Source organism: Leiobunum rupestre, chromosome 3 (assembly GCF_980474605.1).
Source record: "Leiobunum rupestre chromosome 3, qqLeiRupe1.1.hap1, whole genome shotgun sequence".
Lineage (NCBI taxonomy): Eukaryota > Metazoa > Arthropoda > Arachnida > Opiliones > Sclerosomatidae > Leiobunum > Leiobunum rupestre.
This window is the reverse complement of record NC_143386.1, coordinates 26,549,654-26,563,439: the sequence shown is the minus strand read 5'-3', so window position 1 is coordinate 26,563,439 and position 13,786 is coordinate 26,549,654.

Below are 13,786 nucleotides of genomic sequence, written 5' to 3'. Positions count from 1 at the left end.
TGAGCTATAGATACGCAAGGCTGAGTCAAGTAATCCGCCTGTGTTGTTATATTGGATCCAATAATTATCATGGTAATTATCATAAGCAAAGTTTTAGGCACAGAATTTTCTTGACAACCCGGAGAGAATGATCCATTAAATTTGTTGCGTTTTCGTTGAAGTAGATCCCTTCGAACAATTTTTGCAGCACGTGAAAGTATCACAGCTTCACTTTCCGCATCCGTGATACATGACGATTTCAGTGATTTTCCAATTAAATCGTTAGGGACGAGTAGTACGTCTTTGCCTTCTTTATGAGCTTCAAGTTCAGGAAAGTAACATAAAAGTTGGTTTTTAAAGCGCGTAGAGTGTGCGTTAAACGTTGCGCTACCACCAAGCTGAATAACTCTATCAACATAAAGTTTTCTTAATTCACTCAATTTGAAAACCACGGATATTTCTTCACTAAGAGTACTTTCAACGTAAGAAATTAGTTCAGCAAATGCGGTTTTTTCGAATGAACCTGACTCTTCCATATTAGATAATTTTGGGCGGTCTCTATCACGATTGTAAAGGTTGACTAAACAAGCATTATGATAATTTGCTTCGATAGCGATCATATCTCCCTGACTTAGCTTCGCTTTAAGTTTTTGATCGTTTAAATTAAACGCGCAAAGTCTTACACGATTATCTAAATCAAACGTCGATGCTTCGTGTAATGTCTTCGAATTAGTACCAATTTCATCACAGAAAAAACACTTTGCAGTGGAAGGTTTACTCACTTCTAGAGCAGAAAAGTTTCTTGTAAATTTCTTTCTTTTACTAGTATTTGAGTCATCTATTTCATTAGTAGTACACCGTTTGGTCGCTCTCGTAACTTCCGTTTTGTTAACACGTAAACTACACTTTTTATGGAACTTGGCTTTCATAGTATTAAGAGTTTTTTCGAGACCAGAACCATCATCTAAACAGTTAATGCTCAATCCACGTGGTAATGAGTTTAGCTTACTCAAAGTTTCGATATTTTCCGAAATCGATTTATAGCTAGCTGATTTAAATCGCTCCTGGTATTCAGCGGGACATGTTAATTTTTCGGTAGCTACATTTTGACATATAAAGCACAAATTCCAGTTAATAGAAATATGTTCTTTCTCTTTAGGAACCAAGGATTTGTCCGCGACTAATTTAAATTTACTCATAATTTTAAGGAAGCGAAATCGCGATCTACAGAAAAACTGAAGCCGCAAAAAGTGGACGTTAATCCTACCAACTATTTCGAAAGTGGAGACTACAGAATGACTAACCAAAAGCGAAAGTATGCCTATAGGATTTTCCAACAATTCCGAACCAGATTCCCCAAATACTATACAATGATAACAAACACGTGTAGAAAGCCTTATTGGGTTTTTTCTCAAGAAGGGAAATAAATGTTCTGGCATTCGTTTGAACATACATTACTAACGCTTTTAAAAAATCTGATATGTGTACCTTGTTTAGCGTAAAACGTTTTTTAAACATGTGTTCTTAAAAGAAGCGGAATTGAAGAGAGGATTCATATGGAAATTTTTGTATAGCAAAGTTTGAAAATTGCTTTAGCGACGTCCCCGAAAACAATCTCTCCCTTCCGCTCCGTTTCGGAGAAGCGCGCGCCTCTGTTAGAGGGGGGTCGTTCACTTATGGATTTTACAGATTGTGACTGACTTAACTCGTTTTTCACAAGCGTCACAGACCAGATAGAGAATGCCTCCAATCTTTAATCGGCTTAATAAGTGTTCAATTTTAATTACAGAAAGATTCATGCTTCTATCATAAAGTGCACAATTTAAATTAAAACTGGTTTATATCCTCTAGACTAAAAGGCCAAAAGAGGGATCCAACGTGTTTCCATTGTTACTACTCTGCTAAAAGGAATCTCTATAGATGCTCGAAATTGCCCTCCTGTCAACCCAGGCCCTGATTTATAGTTTTACGATCGTCTTTAGAATCGACGGTGAATAGCGTATAGTGTGCATGCCACGTGTATTTATTATTGAACTCGAACCTTTGCCAGATTTTCTCGACCAATGCTTACAATTATAGTAGTGCGCCTCGATTTTGGTGATTGGTCAAATCATAGTCTCCCTCCACGTGACAGCCCGTCATAGTAATTCGATTGGGTAACTAAAAACCAGGACGGACCCAAAAAGTCACGTGGCTTATACAACAAAACTGGGAGACAAGAAGAAAAGGGAGAGAAGAAAAACGGTATCTCCGGACCGAAAGGGAAGGATGATCTTAAACCACCGCTCCAGATGACCTTAATAAAAAAGGAACATAGTTTTCGCGCTGGTCGCAATCTATGAATGTCTCCAGCCAATTGATCAGTTATCGCGGGACCATGGTTTTCCTCTGACGATCACCACCACGACACCTCGTAGACGATAGTAGTAGCCTCATCGTATCTCCAACGTCTCAAGCCTTCAACTCGTCTCTTCAACTCTAAGAACTCTCTCCTCGCATCTACATATTTCATTTATTTTCAAGTCTCGAGACCAACGATAATCAAGAATAGTGATGAGTACTTTTATATGGCGCAATTAGTGTATATAGTAGACCGCGTATTTTTAGTAGTCTGGCATTGGTCGAGTGCATGCTGCATGTAGTTATTTTGGGGGTCATGTAAATTAATCTAGTAGTATTTTATTTGTTAGCGGTATTGTTTGTGTTTTATTTAGTAGTTCGATGCGCCTCAAATTACAATTTACAACCAGTTGCCCATTGGCTGAATGTAGTCACATTGGCAGACGTCCCGCTTGAAACTTTTGCTTGTGCTTAAAGATATCTAGTAGGATTTCATCGACGCTAGAACTAGAAGCGAGTCCCGATCTAGTTTCGTGAGGTCATCGAGTTGGTTTTTGTGAACCACGAGCCTTTTTTTTTACAAAAATCGTCAATCGTGAATTTTTTGCGCCTAATAAAATTTGTATGCCTTTTTTAGAAGAAAATTTATCGCAACTTTTTGTCTATTTTTTTAAAAAAATCCAACAAATTTCTTCTGGGTACATTAGTTTTTAATTAGAATGTTTTGAAACTTCACTCAAATGCGTGAGCAGACGAACTTCTAATTATATTTCTATACTACGCATGCCCAATTTTCTTCTTCAACTAAAATCAAACGTGTGAACAAAAAGATTTCCAAACGCTAAGAACCGCAGCGAGATCGAAACGAGGCAAAACGTTCTAGGGGGTACGTGTGAACGTGGCTATACAAAGTTTAACGTGTATGAAAACTGAAAAGCTAGTAGCGCTTCCGTGTATTTTGAACTATTTCTAGCTCACGCTAAAAGCTTCCGTGAAATCAGGGCTTAAAAAGATATCAAATCAGACCGGTGTCTCATTGCTTCTCTAGATTGAAACACACCATGGTCGGGAGAAAATTCGACCATGATGTCCAAGAAAAAATAAATTATTGATTTCCCCATTAATTATTTAATAAGCTTATTACAATTTATTTCAATTCAAATTTAATAAAGAAAATCACCAAATATAGTGTTACACAAAAAGGATAGTCTTAAAAGACGAATTCACCTTTTATGAAAACTCGATCTTTCGATGTGTTTTAAATATTATGTTTTTTAGTTTTAAATGGTATTTTAACATAGAAGACCGATGGATCGTACGTAATATTACCAACTTTCATTTATTAATAAGACATGGATATATACGCTCCGTGTTATCGCCGCCTACCGACAGAGTTTCAAATCATCTTGAAAAAACGCGTTTCGTCTTACAGTAAACTTACGAGTTAGTTTAAGGTAGGAGCACCAAACACAGCACCCCACACAAGGAGAACGCAACCCGTCAAATGTATTCTATTTTCTTGCGTACAGTTTTCATTGGTTAGACGCTTTAGCGCCTGCTGCCGTCGGAAGGGGAAAATTCGGAAATTGTCTTCCCCTTGACCATAAAAAGTTCAGCGTAAAGGTTCGTCCAATGAAATTTGTACACAACACTGCGTTAGCGTGTTTAAAGGGTAGCTGCGTTCTCCTTGTGTTTGTTGCTCCTAGTTCACAGCGATAATTTTAGAGCCGAAAGGTTAGTTTTCGATTCTTTTAATGTTTTATAATTAATATGAGTAGTTTACTAGATCTAAAAATATTACATATTTATAAAATTATCTTTAATAAGTTAGGCCTTTGTTCGTGTAAATAGTCCGAGGCTTAGTTGAGTAGGTGGTATTTAGACAGAGATAATACATGCACGGTTTGCTTTTCGGCATTTTAGAAGGTTAATACATACTACGCATTCCTTGTAAGGTAAATATACATAAAACCTAAAGCTTTAATTAATTTAAATACCGTTAAGGAGTGAAAACTGACAGATAATAGAAATTCCGGCTTATTTTATCGCCATTTTGAAAATTTAAAGTCACGTGGTACAAATGACCTTCGCAGACTCCCATAGAACCTCTCGGGGTGATCGATCCTTTAAAATGAGCTGTGAAATATCTTCGGACCTATCTACTAATGTGCCTTACTACACGGACAATGTTTTTGCACCGGATGAAGAAAGGCCAATTTTCTTTATCTCTGAGGCGTAACACTTAATGAAAACTGTTAGGAATGCTTTGTTTTCATCGACAAGAAAACTTTGGAAAAATAATGAAGAAATTTCTTCTAAGGTTTTTTTGAAACTATATTATAAGCAACTTCGTGCAAAAGGACAATTTAAGCACGTAGGAAAATTGACATACTCTCATGTTCACCTAAAAATGAAGGTATTACAGATTGAAGGGCAAGAAAATTGTTAAATAAATTAATCTCAATCATCTAGTTTTTAAGGTATTTTTAGCTACTCAACTATTGAGCGAATCTGTTGCCAAAGGAATTGAATGTTTGCTTCCGTATGGGAAAATTAAATACAAAGAAACTTTGGAATTCATTAGGACTTTTAACAAGTTATTTGACCTCTGCAATGTTAAAAACTGCTCGGAAGGGTCAAGAAAAATGAAACCAAACAAGAGGCCCTATGTAAATTTCGATGATGACAGATTAATAGTTAGTAATTTTAAATAAGGTTTTCTCTACTCCGAACTAGTGTAGTATAAAATAATGAAGAGGCTTTACAACGTTTTCATGTACACTATAGGACTTAAATAAAAAAATTATTTTTCCTATGTAAAAACGTTGTAAAGTCTCATTATTTTTATAATATTTTTAAAGTCTACTAATATTTTCCACTTCTTATTTAATTTCCGCTAGTGGGTATACAGACAGATTTCATCAACTATTTAGATAACTGGCAGCACGAAGTTATGACCTGTAATATTTAAAATCAGCGGGATATTTAATAGTTTTCTATGGCTGTAAATTCAACTAGTTAATCCTTTTTGCATTGTTTTTCAAAAACTTCTGGAAAGTTTTTGAAATACAACTTATGATTTGATCTTTATCTAATAACTTTTCATTTAAAACATTTATTTAATTAGAGTAATATGCTTATATTGAGTTTTATTAGTTAATTGCTAAGCCTAACCAATGTTTTTTGTTTTTCAAGTTTTCAAACCAGTATTCGCATTTATTTTATCACAATTTTAAATAAATAACCAGAATGTTATTCATATTATTTAATAAATAGCTTTATTATTCTTTAAATTAAGTCAATGTCATTTAGCATACCAGCTGCTTATTATTTTTCAAAGCAACTTAAAGGTGTAGAGCTCCACAAGTTAACCATTTTAGTTATCCAAGAAATAGAAGCTTGTGGTTTCTTTGTTATTAGATTAGTGACAGACAACCTCAAAACAAATTTCGCCATGATGCGATTGCTTGGTAATGGTCCTCGCTCCACCCTTTTACCAACAGTACTACTTCCTGTGGACAAAAGCAGAGTCTTGAATCTTAGTTTTGTAATGAAGAATGTCAAAACTAGATTCCTAGAAACTGATAGTGAAGAAGGCTCTGAAGATGTTTCGGGTCTTTTTGAAGCTCGTATGTCCATTTAACGTACTTACGTTAAATGGACATACGAGCTTCAAAAAGACGAAAACATCAAACCAGTTCGTTGCCTCACGAGAAAAGCTGTTTACCAAAGTAATATTGAAAAGATGAGTGTAAGGCGAGCAATAGATATATTTTCAACTCCTGTAATGCCTAATGAACTACCAAGGAAGTCATCCACAAGCGCACAAGTTTAAAACAGCGGGTCCAACTATCACTTATATGAAAGTTATTCAAAAGTGGTATGACATTCACAATGTAGCCACTATGAGTCTTGGATACAGGTCCAGAAATCAGAACAAGTGTCCATTCTTCTCTGTTAATGACGAGAGACTGGCTTGGCTAGAAAATTATTTTCCTCAATATCTAGAAAAAGTTCAAACCGACTGTCAGAAGAAAATATTGACAAAGGAAACATATGAATCTATTAGAATAACTTCATTGTCTACAATATCTCGCGTGTCATACCTCCTTAAATCTGGTTTCCAGTTTGTCTTAACAAGAAATTTAACGAAATGTTTTTCAGCAAATGGCTGGAGGGAATGACATGCTTGATGCAAGAGCCACTATATTCAGTTTGGAATCCATCCTTAACAAAACCTAAAACATCTAACGTTCCCCAAGACAGCTTCACAGATCTATCAGCCGTGATTGATACTAGACTCGATGAATTTTCAACTATTTTTAACATCAATGAAGTTATGTTACCAACTGAAGTTACTGACATACTAAATGCTTTGGATGAGTACCCAGATACACAGAGATGCACCTTACGGCTAGCAAGTATCGCATACTTGGCTGGTTATGTTGTACAAATCCTAGAAGAAAAACATTTTTGCGAATTGTGCCTTGAAAATGTATCACAGACTAATTCTGACTCACCATTAGTGGGATTGATAAAATTATCCGACAGAGGAAACCTTAGGTATCCCCAGCAAAGCTTTATCATGTTCATGGCTATAGTAACAACATTCATAGAGAGAGCTGTACCCTATCTCCGGGTATCACCTGCAATTTTAAAAAACATTGAAATCCACTTTATAGCCAAAAATTGCTTTATGCCCTTACATCCAATATGATTTGAATAATAACCACCCTGATTTAATTTGTAGAAAGGTCGTACCTCCAATTATCACAAATATTACCAAAACTCTGTCCGCAAAATTTGAGAAAGTGAAAGAACTTGTGCGTAAGCCTCTTTCTCGAAAAGTACTCAAGTTGTAAACTCTAGTTTTCTAAATTTTTCCTATCTATTGTTTAGTTGTGTATCATTCAGTGGGAAATCCACCTTGGTTTATTACATTTATCAGATTTAAATACATTCCAAGTTTCCATCACTATTTTCTTTCATAGTGATCTTCCAAGTGACAGTTAGTTAATTAATTAAAAATTAAAATTCATTTATTTTACTACTTTAATTAAATTAAATTTTTAAACATTAATACAAAACAAAGGCCTCTGGAAGTTACTACATAACAAAAATACAGCTGTAAGGAGAACCTGTTTATGTTTACATTTTTATACAGAAAACGTCGACGGCGACTTCTGGCTCCAGAATTACCAAATTTTTATAACGTTTTTCAAAACTTTACTTTGCGTTAAAAAAATCTCAAGAGGTGTTTAACTTTTTTATTATTAATTAACTTAATTATTACTAAAAAAATATTTTACAAAAAATTACACATTACGCGATAATAATTGAAGGTTTAAAAATGACAGGTAGTTCCTATTGGCACATTATATTAGCGGATTATGTTCCTTTGAGGCCGTAGGGGTAATATTGTAATGAGGACCTTTATGATAACTTTTTTCTATACCTTGATGATAGTGGTTAATAATAGTTTTCCTCTATTTTTTTGTCAATTTTTGGCTCTTTCTACAAATTGTAAATTTCATGCTCAAGAAAAACGCTTCATTTGTACTAAGTCAGCATTTGAACCAAGATATTCTGGAGCAAGAATTTGGGCGATATCGTGCGGCAGGAGGAAGAAATACCAATCCTTCAGCCTGGCTTTCTCAACGTAATATTGATAAACTTAAAGGAGTTGTGTGGGATGCAATAAATGGAAACACAAAAATCCTTTAAAACAATGTTTTTAATTTATTACATTTAATAAAATATCCCGTATTTTACCAAAGGACATTATTTGTACATATTAGTAACATAATTCATAAATAAATCTTTATAATTAACTAAAAATAATTATTATTAAGCAAAACAATAGTATTTAAATATTAAAATATTATATTTTAAAGTATAATGTCCAGCTCTGTACCTTAACATTTAAAAATAATGGCATCTTTATAAATATGAACTTATTTCTGTACGTGAAAATAATTTTTGGAACTTATATGTAGTAATAGATAAATAGGAACTTATGTATAAGGTCTAGTCGTATTTTATTTAAAAACATTTATTACGTAACTAAAGTGATTTAAACCTAATTACCCCATACGTATATATATATACCAGTAGATTGGACTAAAACCTTATTTGAATTTCAAAATACATAACTATAAGTATTTTACTGGTATTTATGTACTGGTATCTATATATTTAGTAATATCGACATACGCTTTAGTCAAAATAGTTAGTTGAAACATATGTAACATAATTACTCATAAGTATGCCTCTGTATAATATTTCTATTGAAAAAAATTCAATGAGACCTTGTTTCACGCGTAACATACATTAAGCAGACCCAAAAATTCAAAAATGCGTATAATCCTTGCGCTATTGAAAAGGTTACCATGGAAATGAAATCATGTGATCGCAAGGTACGAACTAAACTTGACATAGGTCAAGCCAGAAACGCGCGAGGAATTCTCACGCGTATTTCGTCACGGAGTTGTAAGTGACGTAATTTACGTCATATCCCATGAACAAGGTTTCATTAGCGATAAGGCTTTTATGGTATACTTATGAGTGATTATGTTACATATGGTTGAAATGATAATCACAAATATTGTAAGTACAGGATCGTCAGCAAGGAATTGTAAATCTTGAGTAAGGCTTGTTGATGGCACGTAAGTCTGCATCGGGATCATCAGCCAGAAATTTTAGATCTTGAAGTGAATTTGATGCAATTTTTATATTAATTTCAGCTCTTTTTTTTCCAGCAAATATTTTTCCTGTTATTCCATGTTCTTTGTTTTTTTCCTTAAGAGCATTTCTGAGAGCCTTTTTACACCTTAAACTTTCTTTGGCGGCACACTGATAATGTTCTTTAATTTCTTTGACAAGACATTTAAAAAAATGCTTAATAGTTTTGAAAAGTATTTTTGATTGGAATTAATACCTTGTGTTGTCATTTCCCAATCTTTCATCACAGTGTCATTTTTAATATCTCGTTAATGGTTATTTCTTTTAAATTAACGTGTTTAGTCTGGGATGGCTCCAATTTATAAAACTTATCAGCAATATCTTTTATTTTTATAAATAAATTGAAACATTCACCCGAGACATTAACCAGGCTTCCTTTTGATACAGTTTTTGTCTAGTAATGACAATGAAAATTTCAATGACCTTGAACCAGGTCTTCAAGGTCATTCAAATTGTATCTCGAGAACCATTAGGATTAGAAGAATGGTTCAATTAGAAATGTGTTCTACGTTTACGTTTAAGTCTAAACAGCTTTGACCCGATCTAATTTGACCAATGCGAAGCCGAGAAATTTTAAACCAAAAACCAGAAGGTCATGTGTGGTATTCTAATCAAGACACGACATTTAAGTGCTTTTAAATCGAAAACTACCAGATCTAATGGATCAATGACCACCAAGGCTTTTTAAGTAAATTACCTTTTACCCGAGGTAAATAAACCAATAAAACTCCAAAATAAACGTTAATTAATTAATTTAAATTTAAATTTAAATGACCTTGAAGACTTGGTTCAAGGTCATTGAAATTTTCATTCTCATAGGTCCCCCTGTACCTTCTATGTAACCTGCAAATTTCAAATTCTTACATAAAACACATTTTGAGTAATTGGCTCTGTATCGTTTTTTAGTTAACACCCTGTATATATAATGCCCCTTAGACATGGTCTCAATCATACATTCCAAAGTTTCGAGTATAATGGTGTCGAAATCTAAAAAAAAAAACAAAAAAAAACAATATTGTAGCTAAGACTTAATAGTTTCAAGGGAACATTTCGCTTACCATTTATATTCTCCATTTAAGCTCTATTTCATTTAGTTAGAATGTATTGTGAAGTAAAATTAATATAGTATACCATAAACTTAAATTTGCATAAAAAATATAAATATTACAATACATGTAATAGTTAGTGTAGGGAGCTGTTGGCTCGATCTCATGGCATGCAGGGCTTGCCACCACCCTCCTACGCATTGTAACCCGGCCACCAGAATTAATGGCTTCAAAAGTCGCTTGATGACTTAGGCCTAAGGTGGTGCCTTGGGTATTAGCCTAGCTGATTATTATTATTATTTATTATTATTATATAATAATGACGACTTGACGGATAATGAGTGGCGTCCAAAATTGAATTGATGGGGAAAAAGGGAAATGGAGATTTTCAGAGATTCCTCACCGTAGCGTCACGATTTCGTAGCGGATGTTAATAGCCCTAATATACCCCAAGACGGAAACGGCTCCAACTCCAGCTTGCTATTAATCTCATATATTTTCAATCAGTTTCTCCTTTCCTACCCACAATTCCCGCGGAAGTTCGTTAAAATCATTTCAAGGTAAATTTTAAGCCTAAATTCATAATTTTATGTCCGTTTCATAGCCCACAATCTATCTTTACAATCAACGATAATTTTAAGGCGGGGAATTACCGGAGCTGTCGGAGTGTCGGTTGCATTATAGTATTAATATTATTGGATTAACAATAATATATAAGAGTATCCAGAAGAGTATCAAGGCATCTTATGGCTAAACCTTTATCATTAATCCAAGCTGGAACTGTTGAATTAAAACAAGTTTAACTACATAACATAACTTGTTGAGGTTAACGTTAATAGTTAGTGTAGGGATCTGTTGGCTCGCGTGGCTTAAAGGGCTTGCCACCACCCTCCAACGCATCATAATCCGCCCACCTGAATTAATGGCTTTAAAAGTCGCTTGATGACTTAGACCTAAGGTGGTGCCTTGGGTATTAGCCTAGCTGATTATTTAAAAAAAAGTACTGAAATGTATTGAATCTCTTTTGATTTAAATAATAAATAGCTTTAGTGTTAACAATAACTATGCTGTATATTAAATATGGTATGTAAATATTAATCTTTAATTTTTTCATATTAATATATTATATTAAGATTCCACGATAGTGGAATCTTTATAAAGGGCCAACATGCTTCTCCATATACTTTGAAAGCACTATTAATGCTATCAAAAACGTAAGCTTTTTTTTCACTTTTAAATTTTAAGCGATTTTCATGCCCAAGATTCAGTATTAGGGAGGCTAGCGATAGCTTAACGAGTTTGTTATTACTGTCAACTTAAAATATAAAACACTTCATAATCGCAATACATTGCATGGTTTACTCGACAGTAGGTAAAATGCTACCGAAGGCTTTGCTTTATTGAAACATTTTTGACATGACGGCTTTACTTATCGGCTGGGAAGTTCATGAGCAACCCTGTTCCAAAGTTTGAAAATAAAATTTTTGGTCGGTACCGCCCTAAAAGTTTTAAATCTTCTCAGTGTTAATAAACGTAAATAAATTTGGTTGTGGTGCATTTAATTATACATAATGAATTATTTAAAAATATAAAATAACCATAATCTTGTGTAAATTAATTGTAATCAACATTTAAAAACTTAAACCTTTGCACCCCTTCACGTATACGGTAATAGCTAAATTATACAACTTTCTTATATAATAATTAATCATTCTGGATCGATTAGTTTTTACATATTTAATCTTAGCTATCACATAGTACTAACTATTATTACTAAACATTTTTATTAAAGTTAATGGTTTATTTGGTTGAGCTGCTTTTAATAATGTGTACATTGTTTATTAAAATAACCATAATCTTTTTAAATTAATTTTATTTCACTTTTAAAAATTTATGCCTACGCACGCATGAATGTAACACTATAAGAGCTGCAGTATCAAAAATTCCCAGTAAACTAATTATATAGTATCAATTATTATTTTAATCATTGTTAACTATTGTCAATTATTAAGAGCTTTACCGTTTAATAAAATTTTGAAATTGGTGCCTCAAAGATAAAAATTAGTATGACATCTCTCATGGTCTATGGGAAAGATAATCACTTGATCAGTACCCAGCAAACACAAATCGTCCCTAGGACGTCCCTGCATGGTCCATATAGCCCAGCTACGACCAATCCAAAATACGTCACTGTAACTCCAAAAGTAAGTTTTGGGGTGGTCTCTTAGAAAGAAACGGATGATTCGCTGTTTTCCAAGCTTATTTGGGCCAATAACTTTTTATTATTTTGCTTCTAGAGTGTATAATTTTTCACTCTTATTCAAGGGTTCACTTAAAGCCCTAATTTATAAAGCAGTAGTTTATTTAGTGAAATTTTAACTCCAAAAGTAAGTTTTGGGGTGGTGTCTTGAAAGGAACGGATGATTCCGAGGGGTCGGACATTTACCAAAATCCCGTACACTTTGTCTAAAATCGCAAAATCTTTTAACTCTCTCTATGGTAAATTAACATTGAAATCCCAAAATCAATTCAACATGTAATGATAAAATCGCCAAAATCTCTACGAAATCCCGAAATCCCGTACAAAATAATGGCAAGTGTCCGACCCCTCGGATGATTCGCTGTTTTCAAAGTACATTTTAGCCAATAACTTTTTATTATTTTACTTTTAGGTTGTATTATTGTTCAATCTCATTCAAGGGTTCACTTAAAGCCCTAATTTATAAAGTAGTAGTTTATTTAGTGAAATTGTAACTTCAAAAGTAAGTTTTGGGGTGGTGTCTTTGAAAGGAACGGATGATTCGCTGTTTTCAAAGTACATTTTGGCCAATAAATTTTTATTATTTTGCTTTTAGGTTGTATTATTGTTCAACCTCATTCAAGGCTTTACTTAAAGCCCTAATTCATAAAGCAGTAGTTTATTTAGTCAAATTGTAACTACAAAAGTAAGTTTTGAGGTGGTCTCTTTGAAAGTAATGGAGAGTTTACTGTTTTCAAAGTTCATTTTGGCCAACAACTTATTATTATTTTGCTTCTAGGGTGTATTATTTTTCACTCTCATTCAAGGGTTCACTTATAGCCCTAATTTATAAAGTAGTAGTTTATTTAGTGAAATTGTAACTCCAAAAGTAAGTTTTGGGGTGGTCTCTTTGAAAAGTATAGCGGAACGATCACTGTTTTCAAAGTTCACTTTGGCCCATTACATTTCATTATTTTTCACTCTCAGTCAAGGGTTCACTTAAAGCTCAAATTTATAAAGCAATAATTTATTGAAATGCATTAATATATAGCTTTCAAAATTAAAATAGGAGAAAATATGTATGGTTTGCAATATTTTTTTTGTAATTCACAATTGTATGTATTTCATATTTTAAATTATGAAATAAAAGTTTCACTGAAAATTGGAAATTTACTGTGAATAAATTATTTTTAATTAATATTAAATAGTAATTAACGTCCCTAAGACGTCGTTGCTGGCGCAAAATGAATCCAAAATAAAACCCCAGATGAACTATTAAAAAATTCAGCTGACATCCCTAGGATCGTCCTAGAGGCTAGGGATGTCCATAGGCTCTAGACAAACCGGACATTTGGGCGTCTGTTAACGTCCGAGTTCGACCGACGTCAACCGCGGATTTTGGGGTGTCCTACGGACGAAGGAAAGATCCGAGTGTGACGTC